Below are 19,754 nucleotides of genomic sequence, written 5' to 3' on the forward strand. Positions count from 1 at the left end.
AGCCTCACAGGTGCCTTCTTGAGTGAGACTATTGCTTTCAAGTGCTTGGAACAGCCTCTCTCTCAAACACAGGACTACCTTCGGCCGCTCTGCAGGGGTCAACATGAATAAGATCTGGAAAAGCAGAGATATGGCTATAAAAGCAAAAAGCAGGCTAGTTAGAGCAATAGTCTTCCCTATAATGACGTATGGGTGTAGGAGTCAGACACTAAGAACTCTAAGAATGGCTGATTGAAGAAGAAGAATTGGCGCCTTTGAACTGTGGTGCTGGGGCAAATGATTGGGTATCCCTTGGACAGCCAGAGTAACTAACACAGGGGTGTTAAATCGTATAAAACCAGAAACATCACTAGAAGCTAAAATCATACAATTACATCTGAATTACTTTGGGGGTGTCATGCGTGTGAATTAATTGCAGAAGGCAACAATGCTAGGAATGGTTGGTGGAGCAAGAACGGCTGGCTTGATCACATCAAATCTGATGCAACAACAGAAAGAAGCTGCGTTTGACAAGATAGCATGGAGAGCACTATGAAGTCACCAAGAGTCAGACCCTGGATGGTTAAAAATAGAGCGAGGCTGGACTGTGTTGGCTTGACCTTCCCCTATCTCTGTGCTATGCAGAGTATAGGATTCGTAGTCCTACACACTTGGAGGGCCAGGCCATTTATGGGCACCAACTCTATATCTCAGCTCCAGATTCTATGCCTGCAATTTTATGCAACTCATGGCAGGTAAATATTTAGCCCTTCCTGCTAAGATGGAGAAAATTCCTCCTGCAACCCTGGATAACCCATGACCATTATGACTGCCTCCTTCGTGTTAGAAAGTGAAGGATGAAAAGCTGATTCTGAAGTCAGCGGTTGGGAAAGGGATCATACCTTTGGGCCTTTTCATAATTAATGGGAGGATTGGGAAAGTAAAATGAGTTTATCTCTTTGCAATCAACTGAAGCCTCTTGAAGTGAACAGCTTTCTAATTAATATGCTTCTATATTTAGCAGAAATAAATTAAGGTAACCTAGAAACTACTGAAAAGAACAGATTAAACTCAGAAATCTAACTTCCTTGACATTATGTTCTTACTGGCTTTTATGAAAATGACTCCCTTATCATGATTCCCCACCCCACCCCCACCCGGCCACAATATTTCTTTCTCTTGCAGGAATATGTTCTCCTGCCAAGAGATCAGAAATCTTAGCTACTTATATATATATATATATATATATTTTAAAAAACCAGCTTCCATGTACTTAATCAGGAGCCAAAAAACACCCACTCAGCACACTTCAAGCCAACTACAGAGATATTTTTTAAAAAAAAAAAAACAACTCCTGCAAGAAACTCTTTAAAATGTGCCCAAGAGCTGCCAGTTCCTCCGCAAAGGCCGGGTCAGACAAGGATGAGGGCAAAGAACCCCTGCAAATTCTCCCGCACACAAGGATTGTGGCCTCATTGGTCAAGGACATGGGGCAGCCAGTCAGCAGGCAGAACTCATGCAGTGTTTGGGGAAAAACTTTCTTCCTTTGAAAAAAATATATGTCCACATCTCATCTACCCTCCCTCTTTCTTTTTTTCTTTTTTTTCTTCCTTCCTTTCTTCTATCTATCATTATCTCTTCATCCATCACCTATCAGGCACAATTCATATGCTTGTCTAAACGCAATGCACACCCTCAACAGAAGCTGGCCACTAACTTCTATTTGCCCCAGGGAGAGGCATGCTTGAATGGCAGCTGGAAACAATGGATTCCTTAGACACAAAGCCACCTAAGACTGTCCCACAGAAAGAGGGAGGGTCAAAATGTCCAGGCCCTTCTTTCAAGCCATGCCTGGGGCTGCTGGCTCAGAAAAAGGGATATTTTTGAGAAAGCAGCAGCAGGAAGGAAGGAAGGAAGACAGACAGACAACAGACAGTCTTGTAGTTGTCTAGAAGAGCTTTGATTTGGCATCGGCTGGGCTGCCTGTTACTAACTTGAAAGTGGAGTCTCAGGATTAGACGAAGCTCTGTTGTACCAGGAGGGGTTTGCCCACAAAAGCCAGGATTAGTATCCTTAACCGCTGACAAGAAGATCCAAAGGAAACGAGATGGCGGGGTGGCTAAGATCAATTTCCTTCCTTCTAGAATATTAATCTGAACCAAACTGGGCAGAGCAATTAAAACGCTGAACGTACTTCTCTCCATCTGCAGTCAGCTCAATTACAGAAGGTACTGAGGAAACTTTCATCTGGGGAACCAACTATGAATTAATTGAAACAGTTCTTGGTGTTCGGGAATGAAACGGCATGCAAGAATTCTGTGGTTGGTATAACAGAACACCTGGCTGGTCCCTCACCGTCCTGCCAACGCGGAGGGCATTAGAGAGCACTGGGTTTGCATCCCTGGAACCTCAACTCAATCCATGAGTCTTCCGGAGAAAGCAGAAGCAGAATCCTGGTTGGATTCTCACAGTCGCTCCCTTCTCTGTGAAGACAGACACGTTCAGGACACAGTAGACCAGCAATGAATTTCAGTGTCTGTTGTGGAACAAGGGGTAAAGGAACGAGTGGTGTGATGACATATTTTGGGGCTATAGTACATGCAAGCCTCTTTCAGTCAAGAGAATCGTCATAAAAGCAGACAGAGAAAATTAGAATGCATACATACATACATACATACATACATACATACATACATACATACATACGTTTGTGTACATGTGTGTGTGTCAAACTAAACTTAAAGAAAATAGAAAGAAAACAGAAGAGAGAAGGAAAAGTTGGAATAAAGAAAAAGAAAAAATATTCAGAAGTGACCTCCAATCTTCAGCACCACTATAAACAAATTTAGTAACTATTCATCTCTTTACAAATATTTATCTCTTCAACTCATATCAAATAAACCAACTTTATATCCCTTCCTTTTACCTAATGTTTATTCATTCAAGATATTGAATATTTGATTTCATTTAGCTCTTTAACACTTTAACAGTCCTCTTTTATAAACCCAACAAGAAAATTGTCCAGGCCACTCTCTTGGTTTATCATATCATCACCTTTTGAATTTTAAAACAACAATTTCTTCTGCAGAGCCAGTGAAAAACCCTTTCCCAGGTCATCTCTTGGTCTGTCAGTTTCTGAAATCTACTTTCAAGGCCAACTCTTATCTTGTCAGATAACATTTGTGTTACATCTGTCATTTCAAAAACATCTTTGGACCCAGTCTATCCATAGAAGCAAATAGCATTATTGATATTAATATTGTGTACTATTTTCTGATTCAGTTTTCCAAACTTTTGCTTCAGTAAATTTATTTTTATAAAGTTTTGCATGATTTTAAATCTTTCCTCTACCTATAAACATTAGTTGAGAGAGGGAGTACTCACCATGCCAAGCTGAGCAGAAGAAGCTTGCTGCAGGTATTGTCCTATCTCAGATTAGATTTGGAAGGGAACTTGTAGGTTATCTAGTCCAACCCCTCCCTTCTGAGAAATGGCGGTCCAGTCTTTTCTTAAAAGCCTCCAGTGATGAAGCTTCCAAAACTTCTGAAGGCAACTTCTGTTCCATCGGTTGATTGCTCTCACTGTCAGGAAATTTCTTCTTATTTCCAAGTTGAATCTCTCCTTGGTCAGTTTCCATCTATCCAAGGATATCTAGATAATCCATTTCATCCATGGTTCTCCTTAGCTGCAGAGCGATCACCTTCTCAATAATCTTATGCAAAAGAGAAGAGTGGTAAATAGTTACTGAAGACTATTAGTCCAAAGGCAGCCTCTTGAGGAGGAGGAGCAGACCACCTCTTTCCAGACTGGAGGCACCATCTCCTCCATCAAAAAGGCAGACATTGTCATGGAATGTGCACCGGCAGGAGTAGAAATCTTTGGCAACCCAAAGCTTTCCTAGAGAGAGGTTTGGATTAAGAGACTATGCAGTCCAGAACTGGGGGTGGGGGGGAATGAGGGAAGAAATTCAGAGTAGCCACATCCTAGAAGAGGGGTGTCAAACTCAAGGGTGAAGGGCCAGATCTGGCCTGCAGGGTGCTTAGATCTGGCCCACGGGGCCACCTTAGAAACAGTGAAGCACCAGCCCGTGGTGCCTCTGCCAGTGAAAACAGGCTCCTGAGCTCTGTTTTTGGTTGTGACAGCCTCCTGCAACCCTCTGCCAGTGAAAACAGAGCTTGGGAGGGCCGCGTGCATCAAGGGCAAAACCAGATCTAGCTAATTCCTGTGGAAACCCACATAATTAAAGTATAGATTCTCCCCCCCCCCCGCATTAGAGTTGGTCACATTGTCCAATTGAGTCTCATTGTGTTGCTATGAGAAAAAGTCTCTGGCTTTGGCAAACATCTGTCGGAGTGTCCTTGGCTCTCATGATTGTCTTCTTGATAGCTGGAGCCTCCCCCTCCCCCCCCCTTCCCGGTTCATTGGCAAGCTGAGAAGTGCTAATAGTTGCAGCAGCAAAAACATGGTTCGAACCTGACACCAAGCTTGGTGTCACCTGCAAATGTGATGAGTTCCCCTCCTATTCCCTCATCTAAATCACTTATGAAGATGTTGAAGATTATTGGGCCCAAGACAGAACCTTGCATGCTTCCTTTCATGACAACATAGTTCCATTGAGGACCACATGTTGAATGTGGTTTGTTACAAGTCCATCTGGTGATGCTGCTGTCTATCCCACATTTTTTTCATCTCACAAAGAAATAGGTTGTGGTTGTCTAATGCCTTGCTGAAGTCCAAGTCCACTAGGTCCACAACATTTTGCTACTCTGGTAATTTAGTGTGTGTGTGCGCACACACACACAGGCACACACTATATACGAAAGAGAGAGAGGGGGAGGAGAGAGAAACTGAAGGGGGGATGGGGCTTTTGTGCTGGCCTTGTTTTCTGCTCTGGCGGGATGGGCCTGACCTTTCTGACTTTTCCTGTGGGGCAGGGGCGTTTCCCCGATTCCCCTTCTGGGCTTGGGTCCTCTGATCGAAGAACAGGGGATTGTTCTGCAGCTGCAAAAGAAATCTGTCCTGTCAATAAAGATCTTGGCTGCTACATCAGCTTTCTATAGGAGGGAGGAAGATCCAAATGGAGAAGGAATTTGGCAGAGAAGTTTTATATCTAGTTTTAGATTCTGAAGGTGATTTTGATCCAGAGGGTTGGATGGCTCCAAAGGGCTGCCCCTTGTAAAAGAGGGGCTGCCCATGGAGGTGTATTTATTGGAATGAACCAAAGGAAATGAATTCATCCTCAATTAACATTTTCAAAGGGGGCAGCTATGACTGAAGCCTCCCCCCCCACCGCCCCATGCATTGGCATCCATGATGCATATAAAAAGGGCTTGGAGTTTTGATCACATGGATGCAGCTGCTATCGGGTTTCTCCCTCCAGAATGACCCTGCGAAGTGGGCTGGCCCAAGAGGGAGCCTTGGCTCAGCATCGCCCAGCAGACACATCTCCCCCATCCCAGCCACAAGATGTTGGCATCCCTGGCATCCATCTGCTTTTGTGGGCTAGGATTCACCTAGCAATTGAAGAAGGCGACTGCTTTTGCCATACATTAATCAGGACAAGAGGTCTGGACCATTAAGCCCTTTTCTCTTTTCAACTAGAGTGATGCTTTATCAGAATACAGAATTAGCAGAGGTTGAAGGGACCTTGAAGGTCTTCTAGTCCACCCCGCTGCTCGAGCAGGAGAACCTAGGAGTCCCTTCCACTCTGTTGGAATCCTCTGTGATGGAGCAGCCACAACCTCTGAAGGCCACCTGCTTGCATTAGGCCAGGCAGGGCATGTCCTAATCTGCTTGACCTTCCCCAAATGGTCATGACTGGACAGGTGACTTGGATCCCTTGGACCCAGAGAGTGCTGGTCCTTGTTTATGGCAGCCCTTAGGTGAAATGGCGCTTTGAATTAAATGCCTGGGTTTCTGCAGTGGTTGTGAGCCTGATTTTCATTCAGATCATTTCCTTCTAGAGTAATTCAGGCATTTTACCCCCAGTTTGATTTGACTTAGCGGTGTGTGGGTGCCACTCCTCAAATTCAGCAAGGACCAGGGAAATTTGGGGCTCTAAGAAATGGAAAGGCTGAGAGACGCAAGGCAGCCTGTCCGGATTGCTGTGTGGAGAGGCAAAAGGGAAGGAAGCTGGAAGGAGGCAGAATCGGCCAAGAGGCTGTAGGGTTAGAAGGCTTTGCCCAGGGAGGGAGGCCTCTGGGGGTGCTGAGGAAGCCAGTCTGAGGTACTTCCTGAGGCACCATTTTCCTGGCTGGTGCTGGAGGGTGAGGTTGCCGGCAAGACTGGGAGAGAGGGAGGGAGGGAGGCTTTTTGTCTGGCTGGTGCTTAGGAGAATTGTCCAAACAAAAAGAAGCTAGATGGTGGTTGTAGACGCGTTCACCTTCCCCAAAATAGGGCCTTCCGACAACAACCCTGGTCACTGTTTCTCACCCTTGGCAACTTTAACATATGTGGACTTCAACTCCTGGAGTTCCCCAGCCAGCATCGCTGACTGGAGAATTCTGGGAATTGAAGTCCACAAATCTGAAAGCTGCCAAGGTGGAGAAACACTGACCACACCTGGAATCCGGCATCCAGTTTTGAAAAAGATGTTGAGACTTTGGAAAAAGTTCAGAGAAGAGCAACCAAGATGATCAAAGGCTGGAGACTAAACCATAGGAAGAACGGCTGCAGAGTTTGGGTTTGGCTACTCTAGAGAAAAGAAGGACTGGGAGGGGGGATATGGTAGCAGTATTCCAATATTTGAGGGGCCGCCACAAAGAAATCAAGGCCAACCTATTTTTGAAAGCGTCAGAAGGCAGGACAAGAAACAATGGATGGAAACTGATCAAAGAGAGAACCAAATTTTAAGTCAAGGAGAAACTTCCTAACAGTGAGGACAATTAACCAGTGGAACAGCTTGCCTCCAGAAATCGTGGGCACTCCATCATTGGAGGTTTTTAAGAAGAGTGTAGACAGTCACTTATCTGAAGTGCTACAGGTTCTCCTGCTTGAGCAGGGGGCTGGAGTAGAAGACCTCTAAGGTACCTTCCAGCTGCTCTATTCTATTCTATTCTTTGCAATGGTTATTTTGTAATTTTGTTCTATTTTATTCTATTCTATTCCACTCTCTGTTGCATTCTGCAAGCCAGAGCTGTACAGGTTGAGGTGGCCTGTCAATCTAATGAATGAAGGAAAGAGGACTTCTGAGGAATCAAGGGGGGGGGTAACCCCATCTTTCTCCCCGTGGATATAAATGTTTCTCCGAAATATGGAAACAAGAAATGCGGTGTTGTCCTCTCATGAGGGATAAACGTCCCCCCGCCCCCAAGTGCAAAAGCCTGGGTGTCTGTCAGTGTGGCATTTTCACCCATTTTGCCCAGAGGCTCCATGCGGAAAAGCCAGCTCCCTCCCTGATACGCTCTTCAATTTTTAGCAAATGGATGAGAAAAAGCTCTGTGATTTCACACTATTGATTGGAAGAAAACCACTGAAGCGGAAGCAGGCTAAGCTCACTCTATCCCTCCCCCCCCCATTGAAAGCCAACCTCCTGCAAACCCCACTGACCATTTTGATGGTGTCACCCCATCGTCTCCCACCCCCTGCACACAAAGGAAGCCACCGAACGGTTGACCCTCCCTGCCCCCAGCCTGCCTCCCTCGGCCCATTTCACCGAATGACTTTCCGAGGCCCTGGGGAGGCTTCCTTGTTTTCAGGGCTCTGCCAGGAATGGGGGTGGCAGTGGGACATCCTCAGGCCTTGGGCAGTTTGCTCACTGCACAGTTGCCCGATGGAGACACTTGGGAGTTTGACCTTTTCAAGGGGAAAACGTTCCTTTGGATAGAGAACAGTGTGAGCTCAGAAAAGGACCCAGCAGTGCGATGACTTTTGCTGGTGTGCGGAGAAAAAGCTCATGTCCTCTGACCAGAAAATGGTCAGGCTGTTTTCCAAAGCACCCGAAGGCCAGAGAAGGAATCATGGATGGAAACTGGAAATAAGGAGGAATTTTCCATCAGTGAGAGCAATCAACCCATGGAACAGAAGTTGCCTTTGGACGTTATGGGAGCTTCATGAAGAAGAGACTGGGCTGCCATTTGTCAGAAATGGTGTAGGATCTCCTGCTTGTGCAGAGGACTGGACTAGATAACCTCCAAGGTACCTTCCACAGCTGTTCATCTGTAATCTGTAGTAAATCCTCCATCCTTCAGGTTGAATTCAGGAAGCCAGGGAGTAAAGAAGCCAAGGCCTCTTCTCAGAAAACTGAGGACAGGAGCCTTGGCTGGACATTTCCAAACAGCCACCAGCTTCAATCCTCTTGTACAGCACCAAACCAAATTGGTGCTCCTTTTTCCTATGTTGTCAGCTGGTGCTCTTTCTAGCTGTATGTGCACCTGGGGAGAGACATACAAAAAACAGCCAGTTGGATACCTTTGCTTGCTATGGTTTCTTCTGGTAGAGTGGAAAAAAGACCTGGACTGCAGAGGTGGCATTCAGCAGGTTCTGACCAGTTGAGGGAGGGGTTAGGGTGGCATCTCCAGAAGATCTGCCCTGGGGAAGGTCTCAAAACAGAAGGTGGATCAGGCAGGAATTCATATAGAGGTGAACCAGCCCCTTAGCGATGTTTCCCCAGAACTTTTTAGCAGTAGATATTGTATTCTATCAGGTCAGTTTAGCTGAATGGAGCCCTCAAGACCTTAAAAGCCAAACTAGACACAAGGGTTGTGTGAATGCACCAAATGGAATTTACATATACTGAAATAGTTTGTAGCCATAGGAAGAGAAGTTTTACAAAGGGAGCTCCACTTGTTGCAATAGGGCCATTCCTGAAATGCAAATAACATGTTTTGGAGCTATCCGGAGATTGGCAAGGCAAGAATAGTTAAATTCCTCCCCTCTCCCTTCCCATCCCTGCTCAGCCTCTGCTCCACTGCTGTTTGCATAAGAAGACTTGGCCTCGTCCACACTGCAGAACTAAAGGGCTGGTATTTCCCGCAATGAGTGGCCACTGTGGGTTTAAAGAATTGGCATTGAAGACGCCATTCTCCTCCTCCTCCTCCTCCTCATCCTCCTCCTCCTCCTCCTCCTCCCCTTCCTTACGGCAAGAGAACTGGGCAAAGGAGAGAACGGATTCCCCAGCAACTTCATTTCCCCTCCTCCGGTAGCTGCCTGTGGAAAAAGCCAGCCTCGGTTGCTACCCTGGGAGGGGGAGGCAGGGGTCCAGGACAGAGGCTTGAGCAACATTTCCAGTTGATAGCTCAAAGGTGCAGTGAGCTGTCACTTATAGGTGGCCCTGAACCTTCTGATCATCAAAAGGTTGGTCAGTCTCTGCCCCAAATAGTCGAAAGCAGCGATTCTCAACCTTGGCGGCTTTCAGATTTGGCTGGGGAATTCTGGGAGTTGAAGTCCACATGTCTTAAAGTCACCAAGGTTGAGAAACATTGGTCCACAGGATGGGGACGTATAGAACGACTCTCCTGAGCACCTTCCAGCCCACACCCCGTCCATTGCAGTATTTTGGGGCAGCAGAAGACGGGTTAATAGTTTTTTTTAATATATAAAATATTTATTTTTTGAATAAACACAAAGAAACACCTTAAAATCATCTTCCATTACAGATTGTAGAAAGTGTTTCAATTGGGTTAATAGTTTTGAGGCTGTTTCTGTCACTTAAGTTACCAGGAGAAAATGCCAGAATCCAAATTGCTAAGTGGGAAATTGGCAAGAGGGCGCAGCAGCATTGGCATCCCTTGGAATCTGCAAGATAGCAACAGCAACAACACTTCGATTTATATACCACTCCACAGTGCTTGACAGCCCCCTCTAAGCGGTTTACAGAGTCAGCACATTACCCCCAACAAGCTGGGTCCTCGTTTTATTGACCACAGAAGGACAGAAGGCTGAGTCATCCTTGAGCCGGTGAGAATCGAACTGTTGGCATAATTAGCCTGCAATACTGCATCCTGACCCCTGTGCCACCACAGCTCTTCTGAGATGGTCTTAGCCAAGGTAGAATGGCATTTTGGCGGCAGGGGGAAGTAGGGCAGCAAGCAGGCGCCAGCAGGTCCCACATGAGCATCAACTGAGCAGCCCATGTGCCCAATCAGCAGGAACAGCAGCGCATGTAAGGCCAGAGGTGTGCTCCATGGGCAGAGTGAAGGTTGCTTAGTCCTGCTGCCCAAGGCCAGGAGGCCCTGCAGAGCAAGTCCCAAGGATGACGTTGAGAAGGCTCTCCATACCAGCCTGCCAGAGTGGAGGCTTTGCCTATGGCAAATGACAGCCTTCACAGCATGGCTGGTGGCACTTTTTTTGGGGGGACAGAGCTCAAGAATAACAGAGTTGGAAGGGACCTTGGAGGTCTTCTAGTCCAGCAGTCTGTAACCTTGGCAACCTTAAGCCTGGCGGTCTTCAACTCCCACAATTCCCCAGCCACTTTGCTGGGTATTCTGGGTGTTGAAGTCCACCAGGCTTAAAGTTGCCAAGGTTGAAGAGCCCTGTTCTAGTCCAACCCCTGCTCAAGCAGGAGACCCTGCACCTTTTCAGGTAACTAGTTGCCCAGTCTCCTTAAAAATTTCCAGTGTTGAAGGCAAGTCATTCTACTGGTTAATGGTTCTTACTTTTCAGGAAATTTCTCCTTAGATCTAGGTTGCTTCTCTCTTGATTAGTTTCCATCCATTGCTTCTTGTCCTGCTTTGTGTCCTGCTTTGCACTGTGGTGCTCCTCGACAAAATATCCACCACATTGTGTCCGAATGTCCATCAAGAGCCCAATGTCTCATTTTTTCAAACATTGACCACCCTGTCCGGGGTGTATGGGTGGGTGGACTGGACATTAACATTTGATCTACTATAAGTCCATGTACTTGCCAGACGCTAAATAAATAAATGTCCTGCTTTATTTGAACCTTTGATTTACACCAGAGAATAATAAAACTCTTCCAACTAAAGAGTCTTCATTTTACGAAAAAAAATCCATGCAGGATTTTAATGTTAGATGTGATTACAGGAAGTCCTTGAGTTAGGACCATAATGGAGGCTGCCCATCACGGTTGTAAGCAGCGATGGTCATAAAGCAGGTCATCCACATGATCAACCCAATTTACAATTTTTTGTGGCGGGGGTAAAGCAGATGCCATGGTTCTTTTAATTAAGTGAACCAATGGTTAACGTTTCATGTTGAAAACTGGAAGTAAATGCCAATTTTGGGCAAAACCATCATAAAGTGCAGTCACATGACCACGGGATGCAGCAACAGCTATAAATGCAAGGAGGTTGCAAGTGCTCAGGGTCCCAATGTGATCACATGACCGTGGGGGGAGGAGAAGGAGAAAAGACAGGAAAGCCCAGCCGCCACAATCACCCACCCACCCATCTTAGGGGCAGAGTGGGGGCAGCATGGTGCGTTGCTGTCCTTGAAAAATGACTGGGGGGGCATCTTTGTACCAGGGAAAGCAAGTTCTCAAACCGTTTATTCATGTAGCGAACTGAAAGTTACTCAGCACTTTTGCTGTTCTGGCAATGAAGCCTCTTTCTCTGATAGTAGCACCAACAGCTGCAGAGAGTTTCAGTGGAGGAACAGATGGAGGGGAGACGCCATCTTTGGAGGGAAGGAGCAGGAAAAAAAAAAAGACCTTCCCATAATTGCAGCTGCTCTCAAAGCTCAAGAGAGGTGAGAAAAAAAACATATGGCGTGGCTGGACGGGCGTATTTCCTGCCTATTCCTTCTGCTGCTGCAGGAAATGGCAGGCTCTGGTGCCTCCAGAATCAGGGCCCAGAGGTTCACCCCTTTTAGTCTGGAGCTGAGATGGAGGCGGTCTGGCTGCAGCTGGCAAAAGGCAGTAGGAGCTGCTGGGCCAAGCCTCTGCACATTATCCTACACTTCTGTCAGTACATCCTTCTGTAGCTTCTTAAAAGCCCATCTTAGAGGTAATGAATAAAGAAAGGAAAGGGAAAAAGTAAAAAGAACGACATTGCTATAGGCGTATACTACAGGCCACCCAACCAAGCAGAAGAAAAAGACAAACATTTTGCTAAACAATTAACAAATGTATGTATGAAATAAACCACAGTAGAAATGGGAGACTTTAACTACCCTGATATCAACTGTGAGACAAACTCTGCAGCAAGTAGGAGATCAAACAGATTCTTAACCAACCTAGCTGACAACTTTGTCATCCAAAAGGTAGGGAACTAGAGGAAAAACTATATTGGACCCAATTCTTACTAAGAAGTGGTGATAGAAGGCGTTGAAGTTGCTGGAACTTTGGGAGAGAATGACCACATCATATTGGAATTCAATATAATGCAAAAACAGGCAATAGAAAATAATCCAGCCAGTGTGTTAACCTTTAAACGAGCTGATTTTAAAAAACTCAGAGAGAGTATAAGAAAAATTCCATGGATGAAAGGGAAAGCATGGGAAACTTTGAAAAATATGATCATAAAAGCCCAGGCGATCACAATACCATTGAAAAAGAAAAACAAGAAATCCAAGAAGAAACCAGTGTGGTTGCACAAAGATCTCTCTGATAAACTGAAAGGCAAAAAGGTCAAGTACAAAAAATGGAAAGATTAATTAAGGCAGAATATCAGCAAATAGCCTGAATCTGCAAGGATGAAGTCAGGAAAGCAAAGGTTCAGAATGAATAAAGACTTACAACAAAAGTCAAAGATAATATTTAAAAAGTTTCTTTCAATATATAAATAGCAAGAAAATGTCAAGGAAACAGTAGGTCCATTTAAGGGAGAAGATGGCAAGGAAGTAACAAGCAGCAGAGAGAAAGCAGAGCTGCTTAGCTCATCATTTGCATCGGTCTTCACGCCAAAAGAAATTAGACCTGATGGATTACATTCTAAAGTTCCGAAGGAGCTGGCAGATGTCATCTCAAAACCATTGTAGCATATCTTTCAAAAATCCTGGAACACCAAGGAATTACCTGAGGATTGGAAAAGAGCTGATGTGGTTCCCATCTTCAGAAAAAGGGGGAAAGGGGGGGAAACAGGCCAATCAGCCTAACATCGATACCTGGGAATATACTGGAAAAGATAATCAAAAAACAGATCTATGAACATCTAGAAACAAATAACTAAAAGCTAGCATGGGATTGTTAAAAATAGATCATGCCAAACCAATCTTATTTGACAAAGTGACTAAATTAGTAGACCAGCAAAATGCTGTGGACATAATATATGTAGACTTCAGTAAAGGCGTTTGACAAAGTAGATCATAGCCTACTTCTTGGTAAGCTAGAAAAATGTGGAATAGACAACATCACCACCAGATTAGATTGTAGCTGGCTGACAATTAAGTCATCCTTAATGGTACTACATCTACATGAAGGGAAGTAAGCAGTGGGGTACGCAAAGTTTGATCTTAGACCCAGTACTCTTCAATATCTTCATAAATGACTTAGATCAGGGGTGTCAAACAGAAGGCCCATGTGCCGGATCTGGCCCACGGGGCAGCCCTGGAAACAGCAAGAGACCGGCCCACGGTGCCTCTTCCAGCGAAAATGGAGCTCGGGAAGGCCTTGAGTTTGAAACCCCTGATCTAAGTCATTTATGAAGATATTAAAGACTACTGGGCCTAAGGCCAAACTTTGTGGTACCCCACTGCTTACTTCCTTTCATGTAGATGAAGCAGAAGGAAGGAAGGGTGAGTCCATTTCTGTTTTCCTAAAGAGACTAATATATTACTCTTCGTAATTTATTAAAACTGTCCTAAATGTACATGATACGTAGGAGTGAAATAATAAAGTGTGCAGTCCAGGCATCCATGGCTGGTCAAAAGCGTCAAGGTAAAAGCCATGACTGCAATCAAAGCTCTGTATTTTTTTTTTGTACCTGATCCATCTAAAGCCAACTGGACATTATTTTACTTTTCTCCACAGAGGTTCCTGGTTTAGAGACATAACACTGGGGGAACCAAGTAACCATTGGAGAACAGAACAGCAAATGCTCTGCTTGCCTTCTCTTGCCTCCTGTTTCTCCCACAGCTGTGAGGTGTGTGTTTCTCACACCTTCTAAATGCTCTGTGCCATTGTTGCATTCACAGATTAACAAGTGTGGTTCAGCACCTTTCCTTATGACTGAAACTCTCCTGGAAGTTGTTGGGCGGGGCGGAAGAGAGGAACGCATTGACCGATGATCTCTGGAGGGCCAGAGATGGAGGCTATGCGTCCATCCTGGTTCTCCTTGACCTCTCAGCGGCTTTCGATACCATCGACCATGGTATCCTTCTGCGACGTCTGCGGGAGGTGGGAGTGGGAGGCACTGTTTTACGGTGGTTCTCCTCCTACCTCTCGGACAGGTTGCAGTCGGTGTTGGTCGGGGGGCAGAGATCGTCCCTGAGGCCCCTAACATGTGGGGTGCCGCAGGGTTCGGTCTTATCCCCCCTACTATTTAACATATACATGAAACCGCTGGGCGAGATCATTCAGAGGCACGGGATAAAATACCACCAATATGCGGACGATACGCAACTGTATCTGTCCGCCCCGTGCCAACTCAATGAAGCGGTGGACGTGATGAACCAGGGTCTGGAGGCCGTTAGGAACTGGATGAGTGCTAACAAACTGGTACTCAACCCGGACAAGACCGAGTGGCTGTTGTGCTTCCCTCCCAATAATTTGGCTAATACACCAACGCTTAGGCTGGGGGGTCAAATTTTATACCCCTCAGATAGGGTCCGCAACTTAGGAGTCCTCCTGGACCCACAGCTGACTTTTGACCACCAGCTGTCAGCTGTGACCAGGGGGGCATTTGCCCAGGTTCGCCTGGTCCGCCAGTTGCGGCCCTACCTAGACCGGGAGGCTCTCACAACAGTCACTCGAGCCCTTGTGATCTCTAGGCTGGAATACTGCAATGGGCTCTACATGGGGTTGCCCTTGAAGTGCATCCGGCGGCTACAGCTAGTCCAGAATGCAGCCGCGCGAGTGATAGTGGGCGCACCGCGGTTCGCCCACGTTACACCCGTCCTCCGCGAGCTGCACTGGCTACCTGTTGGTCTCCGGGTGCGCTTCAGGGTACTGATGACCATCTTTAAAGCACTCCATGGTAGTGGATCTGGGTACTTGAGAGACCGCCTTCTGCCGATTACCTCCCTAAATCGACCAATTAGATCGCACAGACTGGGCCTCCTCCGAATTCCATCTGCCAGTCAATGCCGACTGGCAACCACACGGAGGAGAGCCTTTTCTGTTGCAGCTCCGACCCTGTGGAACGACCTCCCCGTTGAGATCCGTACCCTCACCACTATCCAGACCTTCCGCGCAGCCCTCAAGATCTGGCTCTCCCAGCAGGCCTGGGGATAGGTTCCCAATTTACCCGCCCGAGTGTTTGATTGCTGAATGAAAGTTGTGTTTTTACTATCTTTTCTTTGTTCACATACTGTTCTGTTTTTGACACTGCACCCCCCTCCCTTGTGGTTGTAAGCCGCCCTGAGTCCCCTCAGGGAAAAGGGCGGCATATAAATCCCAATAAAACTCTAAAACTCTAAAACTCTAAACTCTAAACCAGAAAACCACATAGGTATTTGGCATTGCCAAAAAGGCATTAAGAGTTGTTAACCTAATCTTGCGTAGCTTCTTCTCTGGTAATATTGTACTACTAACCAGAGCATACAAAACCTTTGCTAGACCAATTCTCAAATACAGCACATCTGTCTGGAACCCACACAACATATTGGACATTAATACAATTGAGCGAGTCCAGAGATACTTCACGAGGAGAGTCCTCTGCTCCTCTGCTTGCAACAGAATCCCTTATGCCGCCAGACTTGAAATTTTGGGCTTAGACAATTTAGAACTACGCCGCCTTCAGTCTGACATAAGCATAGCACATAAAATTATCTGCTAAAATGTCCTACCTGTCAATAACTGCTTCAGTTTCAACCACAACAATACACGGGCACACAATAGGTACAAACTCAAGGTAAACTGCTCCAAACTCGATTGCAGAAAATACGACTTCAGCAACAGAGTGGTCAACGCCTGGAATGCACCACCTGATTCTGTGGTTTCTTCCCCAAACCCCCAAAACTTTAACCTTGGACTGTCTACTGTCAACCTCACCCCATTCCTAAGAGGTCTGTAAGGGGCTACCGTCCCTATCCTAATGTTTAATTGTATCCATTTCATGTATTCAAAATCATGTTTATACTTATATATGTTATCTAATACATGTTTGACAAAATAAATAAATAGAATAAATATAAATATAAATAAATAAAGTATAATACAGTGTAATTGATCAACCATTTCTTGATTATGCCATAAATTGCATGTTTCGCATGATGTGTTCCAGGCCCAACAGTGCCCTCTGCTGGTTGTTAAAGATAGTTTTGCTCTGTAAAGATATGTTTTTATTTAAGATTCAGAGAGTAAGATATATGGAATATTTTATTTTGGCTGTGCATTGTTTGAATAAGGCCTGAGAATAATGCTTGTTTTGAAATAAGCATGCCTGGACTGTATATAGCACTTTCTTTTGTAATCTGGAGGCGCACAGTAACTTCCTGTGTTGTGCTCTGCTGCTAACGTGGCAATTTGCCAGGAAGAACATTATTTCCATTTGATCTGAACAAAGGACATCCCTGTTCACTGTGACCGCACCCAGTTCAGCATCTTTCACAACAGGGACCAGTCAGGAAACGTCTTAACGTCTCAAGTTTTTTCTCCAGCAACTCATCTTCAGGAAAACAAGGGACAGCAGAGTGATCCTTGGGGGTAAGATAGGAGGTGTGTGAAAGAGAGGCCCAAGCTGTTTCTTCCAGTTTCATCTCTTTCTTAGTAAGATATCATTGAGCCTGGTTTTATTCTAAATGCTCAGCAACGTATAGCTTTTCAAGTATATTCCGTTAATTTCTCAGCTCTGCCCATCTGCCGTATCAATGCCATCATCTTGTTTCTCTCAGCTTTGCCAAACGTAATCAGTCCCTCATCTGCTCACATCGCATGACCAAAATATCAGTGGAAGAGAATGCATATATAGCTCCGGGTTGGATCCAATGGAAGTCCCTTGGCGTCTTCTGAGCTTGGTTGGTTGCTTACAGACATTTCATTACCCAATTAAGTAACATCATCAGTGCTAGTAAAGATGTGGTTTATTCCCTGTTCCTATACAGCAGTTTACCCTGCTATGTTGGTAGGGATGTGGTTTTTTCCTTGATAGTTCTTTCATTGGGGACTGTTTTCTGCTTGATTGTTTTTCTGGTGTTAAAAGCTTGCTGATTTGGGTATTGGTTGCTGAAGAGGATGTGTTCTGGTATTTTTGTTTCCTTCTTAGCTTTTCGATTGTCTCTTTTGAATATTGTATAAATATGATGTATCTTTATGTGTCTGTGGAATACCAAAGTTCTAGGAATTCTATAGCATCTTTGGATTTAGTTGATCTTAGGATGCTCAGAGTTTCCCAGTTGTGAAATTAAAGAGTTTCTATTATGTCATCCAACTGCTATTTGGTCTTCATGGATGTGCTCTGCTAGTCTTTTGCCTAAAGTTAACAATCTTTACACTATATTATAGATTATGCCTGTTTTTATTTCCATCAAAGTAAAAGTAGATCTCAGGCAGAGGTTGATAAGGTCTGGGACTCTGGGTACTTCAATCTCGGTATATTTGGCTAGATCGGGTGTGTTGTGTAGCTCTGTTGCCATGGATTCTTTGGCTAGTTCTGGATCTATAGGTATAAAGGGTAGTGTGACATCAAATGAAATGATAATTTCATCTTGAATTTTATCTGGAAAGACTGTCAAAGATCTATAAGTAGAAGATAAAACTATCATTTCATTCAATGACACAGTTCTTTGTGGCTGGTTGTCTCTTAAGTTTAAGGTTTAAGGTTTATTAAAATTTGTATGCCGCCCACTCCTATCGGGACTCACTGGTAGTTAGTAGAGTTTGAAGCAGAAGTCCCCACTGGTAGTTAGTAGAGCTTGGTAGATAAACTCAAAGCATTGCTTGCATCTCCTGGCTTAATCCCCAAGTATCAGTAAAAGAACTGAAGTGGGAAGACAGGCAAAGGGAGGGTAATGAAGCATCGGCGTTCGTCAGATGTTTGGCACTGTTGATGGTGGTTCGGGCCTCAGGAGGTCTCCCCTGTTGGAAATTGGAATGGCTGCTTCCTGCATGGAGCTTTTAGGTTCAGTGACAGTATATTTCTGGGTTAAGCCTGACAGGGTTGTGGGGAAGCAACAGGAGAGGATTCTTGGCCCTTTGACTTCATCTAGAGCTGTGGTGGCGCAGTGGTTATAATGTGGTGCTGCTGAGTGCCTGCTGCCAGAAGTTTGGCAGTTTGAATCTTACTGGCTCAAGATTGATTCAGCCTCCCATCCTTCTGAGGTGGGTCAAATGAGGAGCCAGATTGTTGGGGGCAAGAGGCTGACTCTGTAAACTGCTTAGAGAGGGCTGGAAAGCACTGAGAAGCACTATATAAATTTAAGTACTAGTGCTATTGCTATCTTGCAACACAAAGAACTCATAAGCTTGGATAAGAGAAATATGGGAGTGAATGCAAAAAAAAAAAAAAGTCAAATAACCGAACACTTTCCCCAGTGGTATTAACGTTTTCAGTTTCTTTTCACTGACTTGGAGTTTTCCACACCACTTGCTGGAAATTTTCAGGAAGGCAACCTGTTTTCTTAAAAGAGAGATTCATCTCCTATTCTAAATCAGTCAGATTCTAAAAGCAATTTATTATTCCTTTAGTCAGCCTGTAAAACTTCTTTTAATCTGAGAAGTACAGAAACTTCCTTGGTTCATGTTGATGTTCTTTGTTTTAATTTGTTTTTATTTTATTTAGAACAAAGTTAAAATACAAAATAAAAACCTCAATAAAAATCCAAGAAGACATAAAAGAATAAAACACAAAACAGTCAGAATATTTTTTAAAGGGTGCATTAAAAAACCCTCAAAAAACACATTACAGGTAATCTTTGAGTTACTAATGTAACTCAAATTACATTTGTAACCTGAGGATTCGTTAATAGAACCTTAAATGAACATGATCCCTCCCTGCTTTATCCAATGCATTCGCTAATCAAATGTGCAGGTTGCTATGAGCACATGAGTCTCTCAGGGTGGGGAAGAACATGCGGGGCCCAATGCTGGAACAGGCCACTCAAAGCCTCCCTTGGCTCTCTGAGATATTTCACACTCACTTACAATCTCTTGGGGCCCCCAGAGTTGCTCCCCCTCCCTCCTTCCCCAGGCACCGGGCCTGCTTTGTTTGTCTCCTGGACCCCACTTGCTCCACCCCCCTACCTATCACTTCCTTGCTTTTAGAAGATCTCCAGAATCCCAGAACCTGTGGCAAAACCCCCCAAGTCTTTTATTCAGATGCTGGTGGAGCTTTAAGAATGTGAGATCTGGGGATTCATCAGCTTCACCAGCATCTGAATCGTTTTCTGAAAAGGTGAGTCAGCCTATTTTGCAACACTGGAGATCCTCTAAAAGTAAACAAACGATGGGAAATGGGGTGGGGGGCAGCAAGTGGAATCCAGGAGGCTGGGAAAGCAGGCCCAGGGCCGGGGGAGGGAGGCAGGGCAGGATCGTCATCTTTTAAGGATTCCACCACCCCTCGCAGGGTGGAGTCTGGGCAACTGAATGGAGCTAGCAGAGTGTTTAATGGCCGGATGCCTTTTCTGTCGCCAAGGTGGAGTTTTGTTCAGCAGATGTATTCTCACTGTGCCCAGAGAGAGAAATATCTGCATCTACCTAGGGTTGAATGGGGAAGGATGCCGGGTGGGGGTGGGGATAGGCAGGGGGCATGTTGCAGCATCTCTGTGGTCAGTGGTAAGGG

The 19,754-nt window shown here is 45.2% G+C and overlaps 1 protein-coding gene across 1 annotated transcript in view; it reads left to right on the forward strand.

The window, feature by feature from the left end:
- The window catches only part of CORO2B (coronin 2B), an 81,674-nt gene that overhangs the window by 37,513 nt on the left and 24,407 nt on the right, over positions 1-19,754 (forward strand). The window lies entirely within an intron of this gene.

The sequence above is a fragment of the Thamnophis elegans genome, chromosome 16, assembly GCF_009769535.1.
Source record: "Thamnophis elegans isolate rThaEle1 chromosome 16, rThaEle1.pri, whole genome shotgun sequence".
In the NCBI taxonomy this organism is placed as follows: domain Eukaryota; kingdom Metazoa; phylum Chordata; class Lepidosauria; order Squamata; family Colubridae; genus Thamnophis; species Thamnophis elegans.